Raw genomic sequence first — 22,154 nt, 5'->3', positions numbered from 1 at the left:
ATCAATAAAACCCAGGAGCTTCAGGGGGCTTCGCCCCCTGGACCCACTGGGGGCCTCAAGGCGGCCCCCAGACCCCCTGCCTTACTTTGCGTACACTTCATTTTCTGTCTGGCTACGCGCCTGTGACACATCTTTGATATTGGGACAAATGTAAGAAACATCTTTATTCTGAACCCTTCCATCTGCACAAATATATTTACAGTTGATTCTCTGCACAGGAATAAATGCGGATGGTCCAAAAGTGTCATATAGGTCAAGAGGTATATTTATTTATTAATCTGGTCTACAGGGAGGATAAACAATTCCAACAATTAAAGATTATAACTACATGATACCATACAAATGTATATCCTTTGTGCATATGATCTTATAAGGATTTCTATATTGACATTGGTCTGGACATTGCTCATAATAATACGATGGCAAATGCACTGCACAACAAGTATGCTATATATGGGAAATAAATTGAAACAGTATAAAATGTTGTCCCGAACACAGAGGGTACCAAGGGTAGTGCCTGGGCCAACTGCCAAGTCAATCAGACTGGAAGGCTTGTACATGTACCCTAAGTATTCAAGACAGCTTATTTATAGTAAATAGGCATGCATGTGACTCGAAAATGATAATTCGTAAATTACTTCTCTCCATTTATTTTGATTTGAACCTATTCTATTGTATAATAGAGCTACATACAAATGGATTGGATACGTATAAATCCTTGCAATTTAATGATCATCTCCAATATACTTCAACATAATGCGTCTATAAACTAGAAGACTGCCATTTATTTTAATATTGTATGTATCACCAGCTGTACATAGCACTGCATCATGAGTCTCCATTATTATCCCCCACAATATTTATTGTGAGAGGGGGGAAAGTATCAACAGGACTGATTCGATTGATTTGATACTTCACATTTAGTTTTATAATCAAGGGTAGGACAAACCAACTAATATTCTTTCGCAACAAATTTTTGTGAAATTCGAGAGAACTTGAATGTGACAAATATTTCTCTTCATATTCTGTCCTTCATTTGCAAATACAAAATGGTTACCAGTATCATACAGCAATTTATATATTTATGAAAGTGTTTCACTAAGCTTGCATCTATTTTTTTATACAATGAAATCATACAATATTTATGCTGATTGAAAAAAAAACAATTGATGATCTGGCAAAGGAAGTTAAAGAAATTAAGAAGCAGACAAAACAAATACCCGAAAAGACCCGAAAACCAGCCTCTTTGTACCTCCACACATAAGAGTAAGTGTATATATATATATATATATATATATATATATATATATACATGATACCAGTACTTTTATAACAGAATAGAGGTTAGAGCTAAGGGAAAGTCTTTACAGTAGGAAAACCAGTTTTATACTAGCCCGGATAGCATGACTATGTTGGGCCAACGTTGGTAAATGGTTATATTGTTGGCCGATGGTTGGCGTTGGGCATACAACGTTGGCACAACGTTGGCCCAATGCTAACATGCTGCTTTTTAATTTTCGTCACACTTAAGTCGGGAAGACAATGTTGGCCCAACAACGGCGCTATGTTAGCAATGTGCGCCCTAGAGTATTTTTTTTACGTTGGAATAGTTATGTTGGGCCAACGTTGGCCCAACGCTGGAAATGTACTTGATAACTGACATTAAACAGGATATCGGCATACATTTATTTTAAAAATCGCATATAATAGTTACGATAAATTACCACGTAAAAAATATTTTAAATACATATATATGTGATATCACAATGATTGGATATCTTTTATATATATGCTAGAACATGAAATAAGTGGGGGTTGGGGTTGGCTTAAAATTAAAGAAATGAAAAGACGCCAAACACTTAACCTGTAAAATCTTAGAAAGATTGATTACATAATTTCGCTAAAGTGCCGATTTTAGGGGGCACATTCTGAGATAAGAGAAAGTTTCTCTGTTTAAGAAATTAGGTCAACATCATCAGTGCTTCTCACAGCAGGAGACTGTCCAGTTTCCTTGGTAACTGCGAAATCTAATATATCGAGATGGTCAGCACGTGTATCCATTTCACAAATTTCGCATTTGAGGTGCTTAATTGGTGCACACGGAAATTTTTGTTGGATTAAAGAAATTTGGATATACTACTTTGCAAGACAATATGTAAGTACATCTTGTTATTCAATGTGTGATTTTTCTAACTTTTTTTTTTACTGAAATACACGTTCCGGGCTGTATCTACAGTATATAATTTTTTTTAATATGATGTACAATTTCAAAGAATGAATTATACTTTACTTATACTGTTTTCCGAAGTAAATCATTAAGAATGTCCCAATTTTCCAATTTTACTACTTTCGTCTTTTTCTGCCTCACCTTTTAAGATATCACGTGATTTGCCGGTCACATGATTTAGTAATGGCCGATGTTGATTTTTTCTTTCTCACATATTTGAAATTTTCAATTTTTGAATGCATTTATCTTGTGCATGCGAGGGGGGGGGGGGGGGGGGGGGCTGGAAAATTATTTGGCTGTGAAGTAAATTATAAGTTGTCATTTTGCCCCATTTCAAAATTGTAAAATATTGCTTTTCACCTCTCAGTTGTAAGTAATCAAAAGAAACTTGAGATAAATCAATCGCAATATATATGATGCTGTATATCATGTTGTATTTATCTAAAGTAATAATGTATATAAGGCTAAGCCCTATTTCAAACTCGTGTACAGGGTTTGCGCTATGTTTAAAAATAAACGTTTGAGATTTTTTAAAACCAGACTAACAAAGTGCTTGAATTTAAAAAAAAATCATTTTTGAATATTTTTATTGTCTTAATTGCACATGTATTATAAAACAATGTACACAAAAGGCTTAAAAAGTGTTCTTTCATCGCAGGTCAATCTTTCCGTTTTGGTTTTTTTTCCACGCCACTGCATATTCAAATTTTTCATAGACACTTTCTAAATTATTCATATTGGGTTTTTTAAAAATCTATTTTGCTGACTATCTCTTTTCACAGAAAATGAACAAGTACTCAAGGGGTAAAGGGACGTCATATTGGTCAATTAGAAGACGTGTTCAACAAAGCAACATCAAGTTCTACAGTTTCACTATTTGACAAAAGCCCCACTAGCTCAGGTACTTATATGATATCATTCTGTGCTGATTCCATTTTTTTAAATAAATGATATCAAAACCATATATACAGTTTGGACTAATTGCATGTCTGACTTAATATACAGTAACAGAAAAGAAAATCCTAAACTGTTTGGAGAAACTTGTGACAAACGTGGAGGAAATAAAAGTACAGACCCACCTAAATACGCAGCTTCTGCAGGCCACAATCACAAAGATCGATAGACTTGAAAGCTGTCCTGCTCTTGGTACAGAGGAGCCCGACACTACACTGCAGTTAGATGTATGTTTTCCTCTGGGAAAACAAGAAGATATATACAGAAGCTGGAGGACCTCTTGCAGAGTAAAAACACGTGTAAAACTTTGGTAGGTTACTAATCATTTTGTTTTATTGAAACATATACATGTATTTTTTTTATTAAAAAAAAACCCCTGCAAAATTATGTTCATCTTAAGATATCGTATTTTGAATTATCAATACATGGAATAGTATATACACTTGACTCTCTATCAATATTTACAATGTGCAGGTGAGATCATTATAAACTATTGGTGGTGAAAACACGAAAAGTTCAGTAAGGAGACTACTTTCCCACATGATCACCACAAAACTAGCAGTAAACATCAACTGGATGGGAAAAGGGGAAAAATTGCCTTCTCTTCACTGAAATTACAGGAAATATTGAAAGGTATGTAAAGTGAGAGAGAGAGAGAGAGAGAGAGAGAGAGAGAGAGAGAGAGAGAGAGAGAGAGAGAGAGAGAGATATTTCATGAACAAACTTTGAGAAATAAACACTTTAGATGAACATTCTTTTATCTATTTTAATCAGAAACAGTGAGGAAGAATCGCCTCTGTGCTAATGCAACAGATCTAGACGTGGACATTTTCAACGTGGCAAAAGACTGGTTTCGCTTTGCTTGTGATAGAGATGGGGGACGAAGGAGAAGGGCAGAGGAAAAGAAACTTCAAATTCAAATTCAAGCGGAACAGAATGATAATGAGCTTGAGGATGAGACCAATAAATAAATAGATTCTTTGTAACACGCGTATTACCGCTCTCAATACTTACATGTAATAGAATATGAACAATTTCCTTGTTAATTTTGTAATTGTATCGGATACCTTCTCTTTCATTTGTGTAACTGAATTTTTTAACTCTTTTAAAGTAATACACCAAACATTAATAAAATATTAGGCAAATGAAGATCCCTTTCAATTTGAATAGTTATTAACTTTGTTGTTGCAGAGTTCTGAGACTTCATTTTTATATTTAATATTTTATGTCATGCCGTATAGAGTTATGGAACTTTTTAACTTTTTAATATGTACTTTTTATGTCATTCCTGCCTCTGAAATATATATTACAGGTCCTTTTCTGACTTGTCAGTTTTCTAGTTATTATGTACATATATCATGATACTTGTAGATGAATATATATTGCATATGTCATTAAGATTTGTTCATTTTGCTTTTCAAAGGAATAAGCCAAGAAAACATTACTTTTTCGGGAATAGTTTGTCTTCATTGAATCGACATGCTTCTCCCCATTAACTTTCACTGCTTTGTTAGAGAAAAAGTGTGTCAAAAGAGGAAAGAAGCAATGTTTAGGGCAGCCTACTGGGAAAATTCCAGGTTACATACCCATCAATGTGTGAAGTAGTTTTATATTATGCCAAGACAATCTTACATCATCACAGTGCAATGCTAGCTTTGTATCAAAATATATATTTTTATATATTTCCTATCATGAGTTTTATAGGATTTTTGTGTAATAGCATATTGTGTGTGTGTGTATGTGTGTGTGTGTGTGTGTGTGTGTGTGTGTGTGTGTGTGTGTGTAGTCATATTTACCTTCAATTTATTTAGTAATGTAGTTTCTACTCATGTGTGCAGATGTTGGACTCAACATTGTGATAGGCTTTAATAGTATGATTGCATTGTATTGGATGGTATTTGTCTTCATTTCATACATTTCTTAAATGTCTGGGACATATTTCTGATGTAATCCTTTTTGGTATTCCTGTATTATTTTGATATTTTTAATAGCACCATTTTTTCACATTGTATCGTAATATTGTTCATTACATATATTTTTTCTTATATGTGAATTTACATCCAAGGCAAGATGTTATGTGAAATAAAAAAATGCAATAAAAATATTAATTATTCATGCCTTTTCTTTCTAAGGCAACTAATTCATGATAACTTTTGTGAATTTTCACAGAAAGAAGCTTACTATATAGCTCGTATGCTTATACTTATCTAAACTTCTCCTAAAGTGAAGTTTAACTCTAGCTTATATGGAAGCTTTATAGAGATGCAGAATAATTCTGCGAAACTCCAATTAAGTTTAATATGGATGCATTATACGCCACATTTTGCGTAATTTGACGTTTAATATTGCTTACAGCTGTAAATGTGAAATTCAATGGAGGAAAATATGTGAAACTTCAAGTAAAATTATATTAATATTGCTTAAATGTCAAATTTAATGGAGTATAAATATGAAAATACGTGAAACATCAAGTAAAATGAAGTTTAATATGGATGGATTATACGCCAAATTTCGAGTATACTGATGATTAATATTGCTTAAATGTAAAATTTAATGGAGTATAAATATGAAAATACGTGAAACTTCAAGTAAAATGAAGTTTAATATGGGTGGATTATACGCCAAACTTCGAGTATATTGACGTTTAATATTGCTTACATGTGAAATTTAATGGAGTAAAATAAGATGATTAAATTCTCAACTAGACGTAAAATGACGTTTAATCTTATTTAAACATGGCATTTACTTGGCATATAATTGCCTTTAAACGTCATTAAATTTCGGCGTTTACGGAAAATTATACGCCACTGGATACGCAAAGTAAATTTGACATTTAATTTTCTATTAAATGTGCATTTTACGTCAAAATTTGACATTTAATTGGGGAATAATTGGTGTTTAATTTTATATTAAACGCAATTTTTCGTGCAGTGGTTGTAACTAGCTTTGTCTGCTGGAACCAAAACATATTCCTCATGTAACCCATGTAATTCTTGTATCACTTCTTGTTTACTAAACACAGAAGGATATATGGTACGTACTTCTGTTTTAGTATGTCTAATGCGGGATTTTAATATTCCTCTTATGCTTTTAACACATCCTGACAATGTATCAAGTTCTTCTTTTTCATATTTAGCCCGTCGTCTGGCATAATCTTCGACAGAATTCATAATAGAGATGAAGTTCTGTCGCCAATTAAAAGACCGAGGGTTTCTGTATTTAGGACCTTTTAGAATAAGTGATTTGAGGTCCTCATTTTCAACTATATCATCACTAGTAATGACATGTCCAGCTAGACTATAGTTGAAAGAAGATGAAGAACAAGAACACGTTGGTGGATTACGTATAAGATGGTCTATATATAGGCACTGCAAAGTTTATTTATAATTAAAAAGTTTGGATGCAATAGTAGAAGTATAGCTGTAGGAAATACAGTGTGTAGACTTGAAATTGAAATAAGTTGGAATACACGACTGAACCCTTTTATGACGAAGAATGTTGCTTATATTGACTTCATCTATCCCTTTGTTTGTAAATTGGAACTTAAGGAACTGGCGGCATGATTTGGAAGGAATATCATCCATGACCCGTGCTGCTTTAAATAGCCTGTGATGGGCAACATCCATAATCATAGAGTTCAGTCTATATTCTATATTCAATATTAAATTTTCCCATACATCTACCACAAGAAAAAGTATAAAAGATAAAAATAGATAAAAATAGTTTGTGAATTTGCTGAAGTAAGATAATAATTCAACATTAGCTACAAAAAAAAATATTAGATGGGGGAATCAAATTCAAATGAAATGTTTGTGTATACAATTATTTATGCAGAAATGTACATGTAGCTAAACAGTCCTCTATTGTTTAGTTGGAGACATGTCTCCCACCGAATACTTAAATGTATTTTTCCTGAATTCTATATCAATGAAAATACATGAGGGCATCAACGTATAACCTTATGAACATTATGATACATTTAATATGATATAGTTTTGATAATGATGTGATACTGGAGGGATTTGAATTTCAGGATGATATAATATGTACAGCAAAAAATGACGGCAAGGGTGAAATGAATCAGAATGACAAGATTCCATATTCCTACTCCTCAATAATGATATCATCACTGCCATCAAATTCATCAATGATAGTGGCATCAGTGACACATGCGGATCAGTGTTGGTCATCACTGCAGGAATAGATTCCTTGTTGTGTCTGCCAGTAGGAAGGTATCAGATTATACAGCAGCTATTTGGAAACACATTCCCACAATAAGGACACCATATTGACACCTACAGTATCAGGCAGTTATATCAGAACTGGAAAAACTGGATCCAAACAAAAATATTGCTTAGAAGAAACATGTCGACTCTGAAGTTTAACTCTTATTAACCCATGGAACTTCCAAGAGACATCCTGATACCATGGTTCTGTGTCATTTGAAATATACCTGTGGAGGTTTTTAAAGTTGTTTTTTTTTTTTGGGGGGGGGGTATTAATTGGAATAATTCATAGTTTATGGTTCAAATGGAAATCTGCATGTTGAATTATGAATGGCATAATGTACTTTTTGAATGAGCTCAAGAATGGTTGTCCTGATGACAAGTGTAGAGCCAAAGTTAACAAATTGTCAAAAACACCAGGTCTGAATTCATCATCTTGGATACCTTACAGTTGGAATTATGATCTCTATGAAGAAATGCTGAAAATCTTGCAAAAGAGGAAACGACAAGTTGGGGTCCAAGGCACTTGCAGATATGCATGAGAAGGTGTTCTATCCGGGCCTTGGGTCAATAACATAGTAATGTAATGCATTACATTACCTAGAAAATTTCACATTACAATTGCCATGACCCCTATTTTGAAATATAATGCATTACATTACTTGAGAGTGAATTTACATTACACATTTACATAACATACTGATATTAAAGAAATAGCAGAAAAATTATTTCTGTATTTTTAATTATTCAGTAATATAAGTACACACAATATTCATCAATGTTAGGAAACACATCTATTAAGTCATTCATTGCATTTGATTGTCAGCAATGTTTCAAATGCTTCAGTCAATCACTAATATAATGAATTATTCTAAATCTGCAAAATATCATCAAATATTTGAAGTAATGTAAATGTAAAGGAAAGTGGTAAATTGGTTCAGAAATTCATTTGAAAATATAAGGAAAAAAATTGTGATTGTGCGTGCATTCAATACCGAGATATTCACCGTCAAAGTTGGCTATTTTTGCACCTGCCCGAAATAAATCAACTGAACTTCCGGTTTTACTATATTTAGTTATAATGACGCGTGACGTCACAACCCATCAGTCTCAAACAGGCTAGTATGGCAAATGCGAACGATACCTTCGTTTTTGTGGACGAAATCAACCTCCACATATCATTTGAAGCATCTTCCCTTACCAATATGAGCCAGCTGCAACGGATTCTGACTATTTTGACGAGTTAAATGGGGAGAATGCTGAATGTAAACAACTTGAACATCGCCTCGGAAGCACGGAATGGTAAGGCGCCGTTAGACTGTTTGTTTATAAAATAGAATTTGGGAAATACGAAATTGATCAATCATTTTTAACTCCACATCATTCTTAATTACATTAATGATAAATTACAGATGTCTAATCACCATATTATGCCTGTCCACGTCGTATTCACAATATTATGTAATTCCAATGTTAGTGGTCTCACTGGTCTGTACCACACCACCCCCAATAATTAGTATATAGTGTCTGTAATAATATTAGGGGTCTGTACCATACCACCCCTAATAATTAGGAGGTGGTATTGTATATAGGGTCTGTAATAGTATCAGGGGTCTATACCATACCACCCCTTAGTTATTAGGGAGTGGTATGGTATATACCCTCAATTACCAATAGGCCTACTATTATTAGACGAAATTACGTGTTCCTGTGGTGTATTTTCGCTCATTATTTCATTGAGAAAGAGCTGAAATTCATGAACATAAAAATAGCATTGATTTTGCTATCCTCTCATGTGACACCACCTTTACACTGTTATATTTGTACTTTTCTCCATGATTGAGTTCTCTATTCTTTCACTTTACATGGTTTACAAATCATTTTAGGTGCCAATGTGGATTATATTCCCATATGTCAGCTGCACCGAATTGCCAAGTGTTGATAAGAGGGTGTCATTCAACAAGGAACTGGCCCGCATTACTGAACACCCTGGGTTTCTATCAGTGTGTTTATATGTGTATGAGCTCGAGACGGCATACTACCAATACTGATCCCAGTATGGGGAAATGAGGGCAACAATTGAAGAGGAAGTCAATTTTTTATTGATCTAATCAATACACAATGCACATGACCATTGGGTCCCATTACTAGTTTATCATTAGTGAATAATTCCAAACATTTCCTGGAATTGCAGGTGTAAGAGATACACATCACACAGGCAATTTGTTTGATGGTGCTAAGGATACCTAGGGCACAAGGTGCGAGTCCCTCTACTCTCATGTGCTGTGACGGAATCCCTTTGCCTCTGAGGAGTATCAAGGGTTCAATGCACCTGAGTGATGATATGATTTTAATGAAGCAAAATTTTTAAAACAAATGTACGATTCATACATGATGTATACAAAATAATTCAAGCATAACATTCTAACAGAAATCGCGCAAACATAATACATTTATGAACATAATGGTAGTAAAAATATCATAATTATAAATCAGCTAAATACTGGCAAAACAGAATACTACAAACTATCAATTTTCTAGAAAGCATCAGCTACACAAACAATATTTTAAATAAAATGTTTCTGCATTCAGTAACAGGACGAGGACCCTGCTTCCATGCTCCCATTTTTAAAAAAAGAAAAGTTTTATCATTTTTAACTCTTACAACTATATACTAAGCTAATACTACATATACTATGCTAATATTTCATTCTATAAATTATTTACAAAAACACACTGTTCCAAACTTATTGCTACCTAACAGTCAGACCCTATAACATGTTTGTCCCAGGTATTTTTTTATTTGTAAAAAATAATTTGTTTTCACAACCTACTGCTGTAAATGACTTTGGTTCATATTTAAACAAAACCCGAAGATAAAGATGTTTCACGATGATTTAACATTTCTAAACAAGATTTTAAAAGGGAACATCTGTATGACCAACATATTTTTTATCTGCTTTGCTAGAATGTTCAAAGAGCTTGTGTCACGTTTTGTTCACATTCACACCGATGTCTCCTTCCGACTGAACCTCGATCTAAAATATAGAACCGCTTCTTCTTTGTCAGGATGGAAAAATTCACTTCACATTGGAGGTGGTTGAGCTGATAATGAGCATGGTAATGTTTATGATGACTCTTGAAAAGCCAAATAAGTCTCCTTCATCAGGACTGATGCATAGTCTGGAAAAAATGGACACTATTTAAAACGTCATGTATGCTTTATATCTTTATAAATAAATTGCTCTTTACGATATGTATTGTATTTTGATAAATAATTAAAAAAAAAATCATTAAGGTTGTTATTGCTGTTTTAAACTTGATTGAAAGAAAAGTGACAAATGCAAATATAGTAAAAACGCCATGCCAATTAATTTGGATATGAATTATGATAGTGGATTATCTTTAGAAGTACATTCTTACTAAATGTAGGATCAACAGGCTTCCTACGAACACTACATTCACCATGCTTGAACTTTGGGAAGCTGATTTTAAATTGTTGGTCCCGCTCCTTCGCTATGACATGCGGCCTTGAGGAATTATCATTAAAATGAAGAGCAGCAATCATCAACCTTTCCCAATAAAAAAGGATAAAATAAATACACATTTTTTTCAACATAAATACTTCGAATCTTAACAATATGCTTTAGTCGCTACGTGTATGACAAGAAGCACATAGACATCCATACCTACAATACATTCCATGATAAGAAAAAGATATCATCTTTGGAGCAAAGTTATTAATTGTGCTGTGAAAGCCTCAATTTGGGAAGTTTGAAACAATGGCGAAAGCTTGGGCACATCTTTCTTCATTTGGCTTGACAATATGATGTTGCTCATTTTCTCACTCCCCTTGTTACCTGCAAAGCAAATCATGAATAGGTGACAAAAAATATTTTGTATAGTAACTGCATACCTGTTTTTTTCTTCTTCGCAAATTTGATCGCGCATTCAATTGCTTTTTATTTGTGAAAAATTTCAACTTAACTGTTTGAGATTATATTGATTGATTCACTAATGTAGATACATCACCATTGCCGGTGAAGGGCTGCAGCAGTTAAGCCTATGCTAAGAGCTTACGGCCTTTGAGCAGGGATGGATCTTTATTGTGCTATACCTGCTGTGACACAGGGCCTCGGTTTTTGCGGTCTGTCCCATTTAATCACTTCTTACAACATGCAAGAGGTACTGAGGACCTATTCTAACCCAGATCCCCACGGGATATTTGAGATTATAGGTCATATATATACCTGATTTTAACCACTTCTTTCTCTGCTCTTCCCTCTCAAGTTGATTGTGGGCACACTTCGGGAATAGTTGGCCATGACCCTCATGGACGTTGTGAATGTGTTTGTCCACAGACTCCCATTTTGCCCATATCACTCCACCATTTCTGTCGGGTGTTGAAGCGGCAACCCAGTATAAGTGGTTTGTTAAACTCTTCGTCTACTTGGAGAGTTTCCCCACAGTCCTTCTTTTTTGAGGCCGCCACAATCGTCTTCTTCAGTCCTATAATGCATCAACACAATGTACTTTATGAAATTGATCATTTAGTTTGCATGAAAAGGTGACTACGTCGATAACATATAATAACCACACTACTTGCTATTCAGTATTGTATTAAGGCCAAATAAAAGCATGTGTTTTTCCGGTTACACTCCTTGAAAAATAGGGTAGGTAAGTGTATCATTTTATTTTTTTAATAGTATATTTTAAATGGAAACACAATGTTCTTTTATTTTCACTTCTTTGCATGTACCATTTATATATATGGTGTGATATATACCTATCACAATTGTAGGGATCGCTAGTTTTGACAATTCTTTGATATCATATATATTGTTCAAATAAATAAATACGTACAAGAAAAATCATTGCATTTTCCAAAATCATGTTTTTGAACTCGAAAGTAGGAAATGATATTTCAACCAGAGTACGAAGTAGGAAATGAGATTTCAACGAGAGTGCCAAGTAGGAAATGATATTTCAACGAGAATACCAAGCCCTTCCAAGTTTTTAAATCTATCCAACTTTTGTTTTTCACAGCTTAGCATTTTAGCGGTATCTATATAATGGCTATGGATGAACTTACAGTCAAGCTTCACCTGAAGGACAATGTGTCAAACACCGATATGTAGAGTGGTATATATTATACACCCCTTCTCATAAAAGACAATCTTGAAACAAGTGTGCATTACATTCGACAAAATACGGTAACTGATTTTGGAAATAGTCAAAAAATGTTTAGCATCGTGGGTAAAAACTAGGGATGGTGGGGTAAACGGAACCACACATTTTTTTTTTCATTTCGCCTAATTGCATAGATTAATTTTCATTTTAAACAACTGCCTTTTAACTGTTTTTCAATTATTATTCAATTACATTTAATTTTCTTAATACCACTAAACAAAACTTCTATTTCTGTGCCATTTCAAAGCAAAAACTACTTCTAATTACTACATATTTGTAATGATCAGATATGTATAGGGTTGTTGAACTTTTGCATTAGAGCTATACCGGCTAACAGGGCATTTGTTCGTCGTCTGTATGCTGCTGCCCGAGGCCTATCAAGGCCACACCACAGACGTAGAATTACAAATGAAATGGAAAAAGACATTCACACTTGGCTACTGTGTTTGGATTTCTTCAATGGGATAACTCCTTATCAGCTGGTTGACTGGACTTCTGACCTTGACCTGCAATTGTTTACAAACAGTGCCGGTTGTGCAGACCTTAGGTGTGGCGCCGTGTTCAATTCTCATTGGGCTTATATGATATGGCCGCAGGAATGGAAACATTCCAACATATTCAAACAGGTCACATTTCTAGAGTTAGTTCCCATAGTTATGGCATTCACCATTTGGGGTGATAGATTCCAAGGCAAAAAGGTAATCTTACACACTGATAATAACGGTTTGGTATCAATAGTGAATTCTAAAACTTCCAAATCCAAGCTCATAATGCATTTACTTTAACCCTAGTCTTGCAGGGATTAATACATAGCATACTAGTCAGGGGACAACATATAGAGGGCGTAAAAACATTCAAGCAGATTCTCTTTCCCGACAGCAATGGTCAAGATTCATAGAGTCATTTCAAGGGGCCGACAAACTGCCATCGGAGGAGCCTCCGGCTTTTCATCAGCTGATCTGCAGCATAGATCTCAATAATTGCTGAGCCACCCCTTAGCAGACAATATTAAGAAATTGTACAGTTCTGATCTTCACACGGTCAATGCATTTAGAACAACTCACAACTACCAGGTTACTTGGCCTCCGACCACATGCCAACTTGCCCATTTCATTGCATTCTTATCCCTTTGCAAGTTTAGCTCCAATACCATCAAGTCCTATCTGGCTGCAATTTCCTTTTATTGTAAAATTTCCAACATCACAGACACAACCCAAACCTTTGTAGTGAAGAAAATTCTTTCAGGCTCATGTCGCACTAAGGTTCAAGTAGACGAGCGAAAGCCCTTATCTATAGACATGCTACACAGAATGGTCAACAGGCTCCCATCAGTTTGCTCATCACAGTATGAAGCCACTCTTTTTATGCTGTCTTCACTACAGCATTTTGGTGAAGTTTGTTTTCGCATGGACGAGCTGGTTCAAAATAGTGGCAGGGAAGTCGGGCATGCTATTCGGTTTGAATATGTTGGGTTTATAGCATCATGTAACACCATCATAATTTCACGAAAGCATTCAAAAACTGACCAACAAGGTAAGGGGGCAATCATAACCTTGCGCCCAACATTTACGACTATTTGTCCAGTTGAATCGTTGCAGTCGTTTATGCTAATTAGGCCTGGTTGATTTGCTTCCTTGTTTGGTCACTAAATATCAGGTTAGGGTGATACTTCCTATGCTAATCACCAAGTTGGATTTAGATAATAAAGTGTACAACATTCATTCTTTTCACACCGGTGCTGCCACAAATGCTTGGGTTCAAGACGAGACTGAAAATGAGATCACAGCAGGAGGGAGGTGGAAGTCAAAATGCATGTACAAATACATCGGATCTTGAAGTTGTCTCTTGGCTTAATTGTTGTATGCCTTATTCAATATTTACCCTTTTATTACTATTTTGCCTTCATTTTGTAAGCAATTTAAATTTTATATTTCATTGTAGATTACAAGAGGATTTGGATTTTAGGATCCTCACTAATTAAACATGCTTTTTGCATACTCGCTCTTCTTCATTTGGGGCTAATCTCCAATTACTTAGACACAAAGCTTCAGTGTTTTCGCAAAGGAAGGGGGGCATGAAATGGAAGCAAAATACCCCCAGGTAAGGACTCTTTTGAAAATCGAGGAATCACCACACTACATGCTAATATATTGCGGGGGATGACATTGGGCAAGGGGATACAGGTGTAATGCTTCGCAATCGTATTAAAAAGGACCAGGTCAAACTGCACAACTTGCTACTTACAACTACAATAGTCTGGTCTCAGGTCTTACCAAGGGTGCATTCGCGAGGGAAACGGGACTATCTCGCTGGAGAGAGGGCTAGGGTGAGACTTAATAGCTGCATTGCAACCTTCATACTCAAGTCAGGGGAGGGGAGTACACACGATACCCAGAGCTAAAAATCCAAAGCTCTGATCTTTTCAGGGATCAAGTTCATTTAAGTATTTTGGGCAATTGTCAGTGTTTCCACCAAATACAACAAGCATTTCAGTATTTTCTGTCGGATCCACTAGAATCTGTAACCCTCAATGTTGGCGGACTTAATCCATAGCTGCTCTAATATTGATCTAGAGGGTTTTTTTCTGGGGGGGGGGGTTCTTGCAAACATTTATCTATTTCATGGATAGGAAACTATGAGTACTCATTCACTGGAGTAATAGTTAAACCTTATTTTTTGGCAACTGCCTCTTACATGGTTTTTAGTTGTGGTGTTCTTGATTGATGATGTATCGCACTAACATGTCAAGGGGTGCCTTGTTATGCAAAATTGTTGCCGGTCCCATGTTTTGCATCTATGTATATATTACACACTAAATTGTATCTGAATGTTCACTGATTGATGATGTGATCACATTTTGTTAAGGGACGCCGATTTCAGCAAAATTGTTGCTGGCTCCCGTTTGTATATATTGCATATTGTGCTATTTTTCAGTGTTTGCTGATTGACACAAGCTCTTATTTTGTTTAGGGATGCCTATTGAAGTAGAATTATTGACACCTTTCGTTGCATTATTGCGCATTCATTCTTATTTGTAGCATTCACTGATTGATGACATGATCATTTTTATTTAGGGGGGATGCCCAATCAAGCAATTTGTGGTTGCCCCCTTTTTTGCATTTACATAGTGCATGGTAAGCAATTCATACTTGCTATTGTTTGTTGTTGTGGTATTCACTTGTCATATTTTGCTTACAGACATCTATATGAGGCAATTACTTTGTAATCCCTTACTAGTTTCGCTGGGGTGCTCATAAAAAGATTTTTATTAGACAATTTAGTTTTACATATTGTGTATTTGGGACTGATAGCGCCATCCTATTAAGAGGGTTCATCTTTTTGTTCCATTACTGCCACTGCTTTGGGGACGGTTGACTTTACTGGTGGCGCAGCCTCTGCAGTGGTTGCATAGTCTAGTGGCGATATTTAGCTTGCCAGTAGAGCTCGCCTGGATTTTTCATTTGTTTAATTAAAATTCCAAGTATAAATGAACATTATCTAATATTTTCCTGGGTGAACGTCTGGTCCCAGGGTTCACTTCAGGTTATGGTTTTTCTCCTTGTACTTGCACTAGTTATGAGCAGCTGTGATCATTAGCGCCAACAAATATAATAACCTTACCTACGAGTCTGTCTTTGCTCTGTGCATACTAGTTTGCTTACCTCTACATTGACCATATTTTGTCTTGGATAATGAGAAATTACTGCGTATTAATTTGTTTTAGAATGAAACAAATTTTGAAAATTATGAGTCCAATATATTAACTTCTGTAAATCTGCAAATTATATACATGCAAGTGTGTTACTGTGTGGGAAGGAGTTTCTTTTTAAACAAACAAGAGACCTACAGGCCTTATCGATCACTTGAGCACTAGTGAAAAAGTATCACTATTCCCAAGGGCTATGGAATCTATGACAAAATTTCCTGATATGAATATCTAAGGTGAATGCTAATGTTCAGCAACAGTATAAAACAAAACGTGATCTTAATTTAGAGGTCCAAAAATTAATATAATTCATAGTCCAATGCACATTCAAATTATTTCTGCCAGCCCAATATATGGGGACAAAGTTGTATGTGTGTGTAGCTTTAACAATACCAACTACAGTATATACTGTACATGATTGCTTGTTCTGGGCTATTACCTTTCTCTGTCAAAATAAATGGAGAAATCGTTGAAATAAAAAAACCCAGTAAATAATAGTGGGTGTACTGTCACATCTTAATAAATGTTTATCTGTGTAATTGGTGAAATAAAATGTCCCCAAGTAAATTACTTGGGTACCCTATATCTAGAGTTCTATACCTTTACTCTTTAATAGCAAATTTGACCCCAAGAGATGTAATTGCCTGTGTCAGCTACTATACAATAATTTATACAAAAAGTGTTACGGTAATTTGTACCATTTATTATACTCACTGTTTCACCTGGTTCTGGATTATCTACTTCCATCTTTTCAATCTCAGGAACTTCCATCCTATTCTCTGATACTGCCTTACTAGTACTTTCGTTCTCGGGTATCAATTCTGATATCTACAAATATGCAAATACTCAAATTTCTCTTTCCCAGTTTAATGCATGGCATTTGCACATATTTCTCGTGACAAAACAGACTATTCAAGTCAATCATCAATGGTAGCTTTGTTTTAATGCAATTCATACAACATGTACAATATATCAAACTTTGATCCCGATGTAAAATGCATATTCTGATATATAACCCACAAGAACATGTCAGAACTGGTGAACGACTGCGAACAAAACAGGTGTATTTACACAACACTATAACCTGATTGGTGAAATAAAATGTCCCCAAGTAAATATTGAAATAATTTGCAGTGGGGATTCCAGAAGGGGGGGGGGGTATCTGAATGTCGGAATCCTGCTTTCATCAGAAAATTTTGTTAAGAAAGCATCCACACATATAGATGGTGGAACGCCCTTTAACAGCTAAAATTTAATATCGGTAGAACCCCCCACTCTTTCCAAATTTCCTGGATCTGCCCATTATTTGTGGAAATTAAATTAGTGAATAAGTCATTTTTGGAAATGATTTACTTTTCATTAATGTATAATTCCAAAGGATGTACATGTAGGGGTTATAACAGGGTTTACATACCACCCACTCTACACCCCTCAGCCTCAATTGATTAATCAGAATTGGTATCTTTGCTATGTTAACATTTAATCGTGTTGGAAAAATAATGTTGCCCACTAAAAGAGTAGTAGAAGTCTACGTATATTTAAATTATGTAAAGTTCTTGATCACATTACTAAGAGAGGTCAGTGGATCTATATTACAGAACATGTTTAAACAGCAATCTAATCCAGGGTCCTGACCAGATGGTGGCATGTAAGAGACCTATCATATGACACGTGTATTGTAAATTATAAAGTGAATAAAGCTAAATAAACGTCACAGACTACAATAAAAATTATCGACTTTCTTACCGATTGAATCTTCATAATAAAGTTACACACGACCTACCCTATTTTTTTCTCCTGTTTGACGACAGCCTGGCGCTTGGGTTTAGGCTCGGGCAAAGAGAGGAAGGCAAGATTGAGGTCGTCCACTTTCCTCTTAGGATAAAGCGATGGAATCGCACCAGGGCAGATGCGTTTTTTCGCAGGAATTCCAAATTCTCTCATCAGTGAAAACTGAGCCTCGAAACACCCGTCCGTGAAAGGCGCACTACAAACAACAGTATACTGGGACGATCCTGTCCAGTCCACACGGGCCAGTCTCACAAATCGAGTCCATGCAAGGTGAAGATAACGAACAGTGATCAATCTCATAACTCCTATAAACAATACAAAATAGATAGTTGGGCAAACACGAATCCCTGGACGCACTAGAGGTGTGATCAGGTGCCTAGGACGATGTCCGAGGGCCTGTTGTTGCATCCTGCAACTACACACATGCGTCCCTTACTTTTACTTGCCATTTCTCTTCGAATATTTTCTTCTCTTGCACTCTCGTCTTGCTGTGAAAAAACCGCCAATGATGGGTTGTGACGTCAGATCCGGTATCATATTTTCAGTCTCGTTTTCGGTATCGAAAAGGTGTGAATTTACGAAAAAGGTTGTTTTTGCCCATTATATCTTTTATTGATTAAAAAATAAATGAAAGACTTTTACAATCGGTATTTATCATTAAAAATACATAAGATGAACCAAAATGTATATTTGAATTCCGGGACACTTTAACGTTATACTTTCGATGTATCGGCAATCGTTTTAGTTATATCAATGCATGTTCTATAAATTCTTTTCATTTTGATCTTAGTAATTCTGTTGGTGTTGTGTAAATAAAAACTTTCTATAGCATTGAAGGTCCGATTCTATAGCTTTCAGAATTCCTGCACAAACTTGTGATAAAAAAAACACCACTATGGGGTGTATTCTGCATGAAAATGATATAGACTCCACATAAGTACATTGTTTTAATTTTTCAAAGCAACATAATTAATAAAATACCCACAACTCTCACAATAATAAATAATTCCGGATTGCTCTCGATTTAATTCAAAGTTGATACTTATCAACAGCACACCTTTCGATCCGAAAACTCTTTCGTGCAAAATTTATTTGTATTGATAGATTTTGATAGGCTACAGTCACTTTCTGGATCGAAGATTTTGTTTTATATGAATTATATGACTAAATTTGACAAAAGTGGAGATTTCTGCAGAAAACCAGACCGATACCGGTTTTGTCTTGTATAGAATTTTACAAGAGGACGTCTTGGCGGGGAAATCTTGGCACGTCGCGATGATATAAAGATTATATTATCAAATGATAACAAGTTTATTTCAATTCATTCTACTTTATTTTTTAACACACCACAGGGCCGATATAGCTAAACATGGTCTTAGTCCTTCTAACAAGTAATTCATTTTTGACTACAGATAACTCCATGCACCTGATCAGTTTGACCGGTCGATAGGGAATGTTTACCCTTTCTAGACACCAGATTCCACCTCTGTTTTGTCACAGTGTCCGTGTTTGTCCTACTCTTTATCATTTCATTTCTATAAGAATTCTGAGATCGATTACTGTTCTTTACTTTGACCTGTATATAGTAATGAATATTTGAAAAAGTTTAACTCCCAGTAGTATTTTCTGTACTTTGATTTCGTACACAATCTGTACATTATTTAGGATCATATCATTTCAGAATGACCCTGATTTTCTTTTATTTTATCTTTTAAAAAATGAAAAGCAAGGTGAAGATAACGAACAGTGATCAATCTCATAACTCCTACAAGCAATACAAAATAGATAGTTGGGCAAACACGGACCCCTGGACACACCAGAGGTGGGATCAGGTGCCTAGGAGGAGTAAGCATCCCCTGTTGACCGGTCACACCCGCCGTGAACCCCATATCCTGATCAGGTAAACGGAGTTATCCGCAGTCAAATCAAGATAAAGAATGTTGCATTGTTTGCATTGCTGTTAATGTTCAGTGGGTTTTTTTATGTCGGGAGTGGAGTTGCGATTTATGTAACACAGTGCTAGTATAATATATTTTTCATAAAAAGTCAAGAATTATCCTGCTCAGGATTTGTGGATGATGCACAAAAGAACAAATTGTATTGTATTGTTTATTATTGGGTCAAATGCTCTCTGACGTGTTTTATACCGATTGTTAAGCCGTTCTTGGCACACTGATTTTGACTGCGGATAACTCCGTTTACCTGATCAGGATATAGGGATCACGGCGGGTGTGACCGGTCAACGGGGGATGCTTACTCCTCCAAGGCACCTGATCCCACCTCTGGTGTGTCCAGGGGTCCGTGTTTGTCCAACTATCTATTTTGCATTGCTTGTAGGAGTTATGAGATTGATCACTGTTCGTTATCTTCACCTTGCATTAAGAACCATACATTTCATAGGTTTAACGACCTTGATATTTTATGACTTCATAAAATATCAGGTCAAAGGAGGAAAGTAATCTGATTACAAACTTTGTATGTATCATGATTGTACTAATCAGATCCACGTGTTTGTCATCATGTGCGCAAATACACTGTATTCGTGATACAATGTATACAGTATATAAAGTAGATGGTCTCTCGAGAAAAGTCTGTACTGCTTTGATGACAGGGAACAGAACGTAAGTACTACACTGTACAAACCCGAATAAAGTTTCATACATTGTAAGTGTGATGTGTATGGTTTTCTAAATGTTTTTACACTGTAAATATAAAATACCGAATTCAACTATGTATGTTTGAACCACAAGTGCCACAATTGCGTAAATATATCGATGTAAAATACCAACGAAAGTAGTGAGGAAACGAAAGTGAAATCAACAAGTGCGAGCATATTGCCTCTTTGTGTAATATCAAACGTGAAATAAATATGTATTCATTGATCAGGAGAAAACCTTCATGATACTATCGATGACAACTACCATCACAGGTGCATAACTATCGAGTTTAAAGTAAAAATCAAAATACTTTGATAAAAACCAAAGCAATTTCATTTTCTATTTTTCAATTGGGATCAGCGCATTGGTTGCAATTAGGCCAATTGTGTTTTACTTCATGTTACGGTTATTTTTTTTGTTAAATTAATTTGGTCCACATTTTGAAAGCATTCAATTCAAAGAAGGGATTACAATGTAATATCATAAACGGTTGTTCAATCATTTTCAATTTAATTTTTGTAGTACATTTACAGGTTCGTATGTACTGTGAACATGTGTATATGTTGTCATAAGTTCATGGTTTTTTTCCAAGGTGCCAGTGTCGATTTTGTGAAATGATAGGGTCCAGAACAGAATGCATATGATGTAGCTGTAGCTGCGCTTAGTTTTACAAAACAAATTTCTAGCAGATTACCCGGGTCCTTATATCGTCTATGTTGAAAAGTGCAAGGAAAATGAGGTGACTGTTTTGAATGGAAGAAAGTTCCCGCGTTAACAAAATATATCCAAGTTTTTCCCGTCACTTTGAAAATCTAGGGAAAAACTTAGTTCCTTTTTCACCTGTAAGGGGAACAAAACATTATAATGAAATGAATCCGATAACATGTTAGTTGGTTTCTTGGTCGATAAAATCTAACTGGCCAGCAGCTGTTTTCACATCTCGCTCGAGGTCGCATAGCTGGAGCTGCAACAAGGTAGGTATAGCAATGGAAACTCAATAAAGTTTATCTAGTCGGTTTTAAGGTATATTCTGTTTACCTATTAGTAACTAAGAGACAACGCTTACACGAAAATCAAGGGATATATCATTGGATACAAAGAAAACCATACATCACAGCACAGTGAAATTTGCTTCCTAATAATTCATTATACGCAGGGAGAAAACAAATTTGCGATCCTAATAAACTGTATAATGATTCGTAATTTGTGATTTAACAACGGTTACATTTATCGTATGGATTGTGTAAATAGGTAGAAGCTTCAATGTAAAAGTCAATATATAGCTAATTAAGAATTGATGTAACCGATTTTCTTTAGATACTTCGTTCTAATACACCTTCTTGCAGACATGTTTGACTTATCAAAAATGTAAAAAATAATTAAAGCATGCCAGCCTTGAACAA

General features: G+C 35.3%; 1 long non-coding RNA gene across 1 annotated transcript; it reads left to right on the top strand.

Annotated features, from left to right (window-relative positions):
* The first annotated feature begins 2,513 nt into the window (after positions 1 to 2,513).
* Positions 2,514 to 5,252, top strand: LOC125654260 (uncharacterized). Its single transcript, XR_007362286.2, has 4 exons — positions 2,514 to 3,128; positions 3,233 to 3,491; positions 3,656 to 3,814; positions 3,956 to 5,252. It is a non-coding gene; the product is annotated as an uncharacterized LOC125654260 (long non-coding RNA).
* Positions 5,253 to 22,154: the final 16,902 nt, after the last annotated feature.

The sequence above is a fragment of the Ostrea edulis genome, chromosome 7, assembly GCF_947568905.1.
Source record: "Ostrea edulis chromosome 7, xbOstEdul1.1, whole genome shotgun sequence".
Lineage (NCBI taxonomy): Eukaryota > Metazoa > Mollusca > Bivalvia > Ostreida > Ostreidae > Ostrea > Ostrea edulis.
The sequence above is the reverse complement of the archived record's forward strand: the minus strand, read 5'-3'. Positions and strand labels throughout refer to the sequence as shown.